At 46.4% G+C, this 6,257-nt stretch overlaps 1 long non-coding RNA gene across 2 annotated transcripts; it reads left to right on the top strand.

Moving 5' to 3' along the window:
* Window positions 1-936: 936 nt before the first annotated feature.
* On the top strand, window positions 937-3,793 carry LOC103561831 (uncharacterized). 2 transcript variants are annotated; one of them, XR_011529776.1, is made up of 5 exons: window positions 937-1,248; window positions 1,762-1,849; window positions 2,143-2,180; window positions 2,731-2,847; window positions 3,141-3,270. It is a non-coding gene; the product is annotated as an uncharacterized lncRNA (long non-coding RNA). The 2 variants fall into 2 exon arrangements; XR_011529775.1 differs by lacking the exon at window positions 2,143-2,180 and having other exon boundaries at window positions 946-1,248; window positions 3,141-3,793.
* Window positions 3,794-6,257: the final 2,464 nt, after the last annotated feature.

Genomic DNA, 6,257 nt, shown 5'->3' with positions numbered 1-6,257 from the left:
AACCACTATGCCACCAGGCAGGCCCTGTCACAATGGCATTTAAAACTTCCAATCAGATATGGTGTACACCACTTCCTAATCATATTCCATTGGCCAAAGAAAGTCACGTGGCAATGCCCAACCACAGTGGAGCCAGAAGATACACTCCTCCCAAAGGGGGCACAATGAACCCACAGCAACAGGAAGAGATGTACAGTCCTCTTATAGGCAAGCTGCAAATAACTGGGAACAATAAGATCATCTACCACAAGAAATCTTTAATAATTTCCAAAAAATTCTTTTCATTTGAGTCTGTTTAATTAATGTGAGATCAATTACAGTTTATCTTACAATAACCATATTTTAGATTTTATCTTCCTTCAAGATTCTAATGTTGTCCCAAACCTCAGCTTACATCTGATGGTAGGCTGTTCTCAAGATGGACAGCTGCATATATTTTATTCTAGTTTCTATTTCCAAAAGATACATTTTCTCATGTTGTCCCCAAATTCTTGGACCTAAGGCCCCTCAACTCTAACTGACATTAGTTTAGGAAAGAGAAGGTGAGGAGAAAGGGACCAAAGGTCAGTGTCCTACTCTCTGCCTGGTTGCTGAGTGAGTGAATGAGCAAATTAATGGGCTATGGCAACTACTGACTGTGTCCCTGGAGGGCCCGATGATCAGAAGTGTCAGGCTTTGACTTCAGCAGGAAGAAATGGTGGTCAGTGTTTGAACAAACTTCCTGGTTTGAAGGAGTTTGGGGGCTGTGGCAGACAGACTCTTAAGGAGGCCTACATGATTTTGCCTCCTGGTGTTCACATCCTTGTGTGATCCCCACCCCTTGAATGTGGGTCCTGTGACTTGCTTCTAACCAGTAGAACCTGACAAATGTGACAGTGATTGTGTGTACGTGATGACATGATTATATCACATGAGATTGTAACACTTGCCTTGCTGGCATCTCTCACTCTCTTGCTGGCTTTGAAGAAGCAAGCTGCCATGTTGTGGCTGCCTTTGTTGGAAGGTGATGTGGCAAGGAACTGAGGACGGCCTCTAGGAGCTGAGGATGGACTCCAGCTGACAGCCAGCAAGACACAGAAGCCTTCCATCCTAAAGCTGTAAGGAACGGAATCCTGCTAACAAAAGTGATCCTTCCCCAGACGAGCCTCAGATGAGGTGGAGCCCCGACCGACACCTTGATTGCAGCCTTGTGAGACCCTACGCAGAGGACCCAGTCTGTGCCCAGACTCCTGACCCACAGAAACTGAGGTAAGAGATCTGTTTTTTAAGCCACTGTGTGTATGGTGATTTGTTATGCAGTAACAGAAAACTGATACAGGCCTGTGAGTGCCACAAGATCCTCCCCACAGAGCTGTGAGGAAGATATTACCCACATTGTACACCAGAACGTGGAGCTCATGGGCAGAATGACTTGCCCAAAGCCACACAACTATCCGGTGTCAAAGCCACGATGAGAATCCACCCTTCCTGCCTTCTTCCTCGATAAATTTAAGAAACTGGAAGGAGCTGCCTGCCTGGGGTGGTGTTAGCCCATTTCTCTGCTAAGCATTCTGGCATTCTCTAACCAAGGACTGGCCACCCAGCCAGCAAGGAACCTTAGCTGTAGTGTCACCATCCCCCAAGGACAGGTTAATTGTCTGTCAGGGCTAAACAGTCAGCAGCTAAGGAGTTTTGCTCTGCCACAAGCTTCTTAATCACCCCAACATGTAAAGCATATATCGCTCAGGATGACCCAGTAACTTCATTTGACCTCCCTTCTAGAAAACTGTGAGATGCTGTTGGTATCATAAAGGCTTATGGGAGCATCCTACAAAGAGAAAAGGCTCATGGCACAGAGCAAAGAGCCCAGGTAACGAGAATGTTTGTACTTCTTGGAGCAGCTACGGACTGTGGGGGCAGAAGTGAGCTTACATGACCCCCTAAGCAGGAGGGGCTCCCAGCTTTCAAGCAGGAGAGCCCCTTTTGAATGTAGAAGTGGTTCATGGCAGTTCTGGTTTTTACATCTGTGGTAGAGAAAATTCCTAAAGACGAAAAGCTACTAAAAATTCAGTAACATTTTCCAACTGATTTGTGCTTGGCTCCTACGACAGGACCCACATCTGTCATGTACATATGTGAAATATCAATATTTCTCTCTTCTAGATCAAGACATTGGCTTGCTCACGAAGTGGACTCACTTGGTGAGTCCTGGCACTGCTTTGTAACTTTCCTCAATTTGAAGTTTGGTTGAAACAATGAAATTTCTACCTTAAATCTGGCCACACATCCAGCTTGGTTTAGAAATTAAATTTTGGTGCCATGGTGTTCAAAAACAGAGCATCACTTTACAATGGGAAGCCCAGCAGAAGCTCAGAAATGCCCAAATGGTGCAGAAGAGGTGAGAGATCTCACTGCAGAGATAAGAGGGAAAGTCATAATTTCATTTCCAAAAGCCACAAGAGAAATTCTTTCTATCATACACAAATAAGGAACTAACAGTAAAAAATAACACCAAATCTATTGTTCATGCTCATCAGTTGGGAAGCAGTAGCGGATAGAAATTCAGGTCAGGAGATGGACCATAGTTTGAATACCAGCTCAGCCACGTATTAGCTCTCTGACCTTGGCAGGTCTCTTCAATTCTCTGAGCTTCAATTCTCTCAAATTGAGATGTGTTTGTTTTATATTGCTTCATAACCAATTACCACTGACAGCAACCTAAACCCATTCCTTATCTCACCGTTTCTATAGGTAGAATCCAGGTGAGGTCCTCTGCTCAGGGATTCGCAAGGCTGAAGTCAAGGTGTTGGCCAGTCTGCGTTCTCATCTGGACGCTCGGGGGAAGAATGTGCTTCCAACTTCATTCAGGTGCTGGCAGAATTCAGCTCCCAGCAGCTGTGTGATTCAGGTCCCCGTTTTCTTGCTGGCTGTTGGATGGGACTGCTTTTGGCTCCTAGAGGGTGCTCCCAGCTCCTCACCATGTGGCCACCTCCACTGGCCGTTCGCAACATGGCAGTTCACTCTTTAAGGCCAGCAAGAGAATCTCTTTCCCTGTCAGCTGAAATGAAGTCTTATATAACCTAATCATGACATTAACAAACCCCCACCTTTGTCTTATTATGTAACCTCATCACAGGAATGGCACTCTATCATATTCACAGGTCCTGTCCACTCTCAAGAGGAAGGAATTACATAGGATGTGTATACCAGCGGGCAGAACTCTGGGGGGCCATCTTAGAATTCTGCCTACCACGGGGCTGTGGGATTAAATAAGATACTGTGTGTAAAACGCTTAGCTCAGTGCCTGGCCCAGAGAAAGACGCAATAAGTGGTAGTCATAGTCACCACCATCAATACGCATAGTAGACAAAATAATGGCCCCCCAAAGATGTCCTTGGAATCTGTCAATATGTTATGCTACGTGGCAAAGAAAATGAAGGCTGCAGACGGAATCAAGCTGGCTAATCAGCTGACCTTAAAATCGGGAAATCATCCTGGATTTGCTCCTTATGGAACCACAAGGGTCCTTCAAAGTGGAAGAGTGAGGCAGAAGAAGAGTCAGAACCAGAGAGATGGCAGCATGAAAAGACTTGGCCCAACGTTGCTGGCTTTGAAAATGGAAGAAGAGGACCACGAGCCAAGGAATGTGGGCGGCAAGGAATGTGGCCAAGCTGGAAGGGGAGAGGAATAGATTTTCCCCTGGAGCCTCCAGGAAAGAACGCAAGCCTGCTGTCACCTTGAGTGTAGCCCGGCGAGACCTGTTTCAGACTTTGGACGTCCAGAACTGTAAGATAATAAATGTGTGTTGTTTTAAGCCACTGCATTTGTAGTAATTTGTTCCAGCATCCATAGGAAACTAATACAATGTTATGTGTTTTATCAGGGCTACAGAAAAAGATTAAAATGACAGAGTTCAGGGTGCATATTGATTCATTGGCCATTTATAAAAGCCGGTTGAGAAACTGTGAAGTGGAGAATCTGAAATGGAGTAGGTGACAGTCTTCCTATGGCCACTTTGCTCGGTCTGGGTGTATGTGGTGTGAGGCCTATGGAGGACGAAGACAGAGCAGAGCACTTCCAAAGGAGACTGACATGAACGGAGGAGAAACTAGAGCTGAAAAGACAGTGGTGATGTGCGGATTGGATGGGGTTGTTGGGAAATAGTTGATGAACTGTCTTTGGAAGAGAACTTAGAAAAGTTGTGCACAGTCCCGAGGGGAGATGTACTGGGCGGAAGCTACCGGAACTCAGCGCTCAGCTCAGTATGAGTAATTGCTTTCTGGAAGTGATGATTGTATCAGTTAGGAACAACAGATCAGAACTAACAGTGGCTTAAGCAAGAGAGAAGTGTCTTTTCTGTCATGGTAAATGCCTTCTGGAGGTGAGAAGTCCAGGACTGGTTTGAAGGTACCATGATGTTAGGGATCCAGGCTCCTTGATGCGCCTTCTCCCCTAGGTTGATGCCCTCACCCACACGGTCCAAGACTGAGAAACATCACATCCATATTCCCAGAAGCAGGAAGGCGGAAGGGCACGGCCTTTAAGTTCACATCCCAGAAGTTGCGTCCATCACTTTTGCTCTCATCTCAATGACAAGAACATGGGCATATGGCCTCCTGGCTGCATAGGAAACTCATTGTGGGTGGCCATGCAACTTGGCAAAAAGTTGGAGGTTTCTATCACCATGGAAAAGGAGGGAAAAATTGATTTGGGGGTTGGGGGGGGCGAGACCAACAAGCTCTGCATAGTGATGGCTGGGTTATTTTGGAGGTAGGATTTTGCTCTCTGTGCTGGACCCTCCCTGTTTTGACACTCCAATAGCACCCTGATTCCCCTTTTCAGAAAGAACCTCTCTCCCGTGGAAGTCTGAAGGGACTGTCAGTGGAGGTGCTGCTCTCCCATAGCCAAGAGCTCCAGCATTCATTCTAACTCCAGCCTCAGGGAGAGACTGATTCCTCTTACTCCTCGAACTGCCTAGTACCTGCCATTTTTCAGACCAGTTCTCAAACCTTTCCTTGTCTGTCCAAACATTTCCCTTCTGCTTTGATCAATTAGAGGGGATTTCTTTTGCTTGCAACCTATCACTCCTCACAGATACACTCTCCCCGGAGTCTTGCAGCAGAAGCTTGCAACATCTTGGCAGAACTGGAAGCAATCCTGTTGTAGGGCAGTGCATGTTTTACTATTGCACTGGACAGTCAGAAAGCAAAACACCCACCAAATGAAATGATTTTGCAAAGATTTACATTGCCATCACTAAGTCACTCAGAGATAAGCAATCCAGAGCTGGCACAAGACACACTGATCCCATTAAGCAGAGGTTGGCAAACTTTTTCTGAAAAGGTCAGACCATAAATAGTTTAGGCTTTGCAGGCTGCACAGTCTCAGTCACAACTACTCCACTCTGCCATTGTAATGTGAAAGCAGCCTCAGATAATACATAAAGGAATGGACATGGCTGTGTTTCAATAAAGCTTTATTGACAAAAACAGATAGCAGTCTGGGTTTGACATATGAGTCCTACTTTGCTGACTCTGCTGTTAAGGACCCAATTTCTTCTCTCTCTTCCTGCTCTGCTTTAGCATGTGGCTTTTGTCATCATGCTTGTCCCATCATCGTCATAGGTGGCTACTCCACCTCTAGCATCATCTCATTTTAAAGAGTCTTGCTAGACCCCATCCAATGACTTCTATCTACAGCTCTTTGGCCCAAACAATATCACATGACCACCTCTATTAGCCAAAAAACCAATCGGGATATGGTAGTTTTTAGAAGGATACTTTGCCACCTTGAATAAACCAGGGTTCGTCAAGGAAAGAAGGTAGGGAGGGAAGGAGGGAGGGGGAAGGAGGAGGAGAGATGGAGGGCGGGACACAGATCGGATAAAGAGCAGGCCGTGCGCAGTGTCTACCACAGACCAGGACTTCATCTTGTTCACTCTGGGGTCCCCACATCCCGCGCAGTGCTGGCCACACGGTGAGGAGGAGGAAGAGGACAGTAACCACTGTTGAGCCAGGTGCTGGGCTAATCAATTTCCATTCCTTTGTGTGTTTAACCCTAAGAACAGCCCTGCGGCATAGGTGACATTCTTCTTCCAGGTTTACAAGCTGTGGAGATTGAAGTTAAGCATCTTGCCCAAGGTCACGGTCAGGAAGGGGCACAGCTGGGATTCAAGCCTGCCTCTGTCTGACTTTGAGCCAGTGCTCAAAGCTGCTGGGACATGTTTATGGAAAGACTGAGGCTGAACCAGATGACCTTGACGTTGACGGCCCCTCCAC

Source organism: Equus przewalskii, chromosome 19 (genome assembly GCF_037783145.1).
Source record: "Equus przewalskii isolate Varuska chromosome 19, EquPr2, whole genome shotgun sequence".
In the NCBI taxonomy this organism is placed as follows: Eukaryota; Metazoa; Chordata; class Mammalia; order Perissodactyla; family Equidae; genus Equus; species Equus przewalskii.
This window is presented reverse-complemented; position numbering and strand designations above follow the sequence as displayed.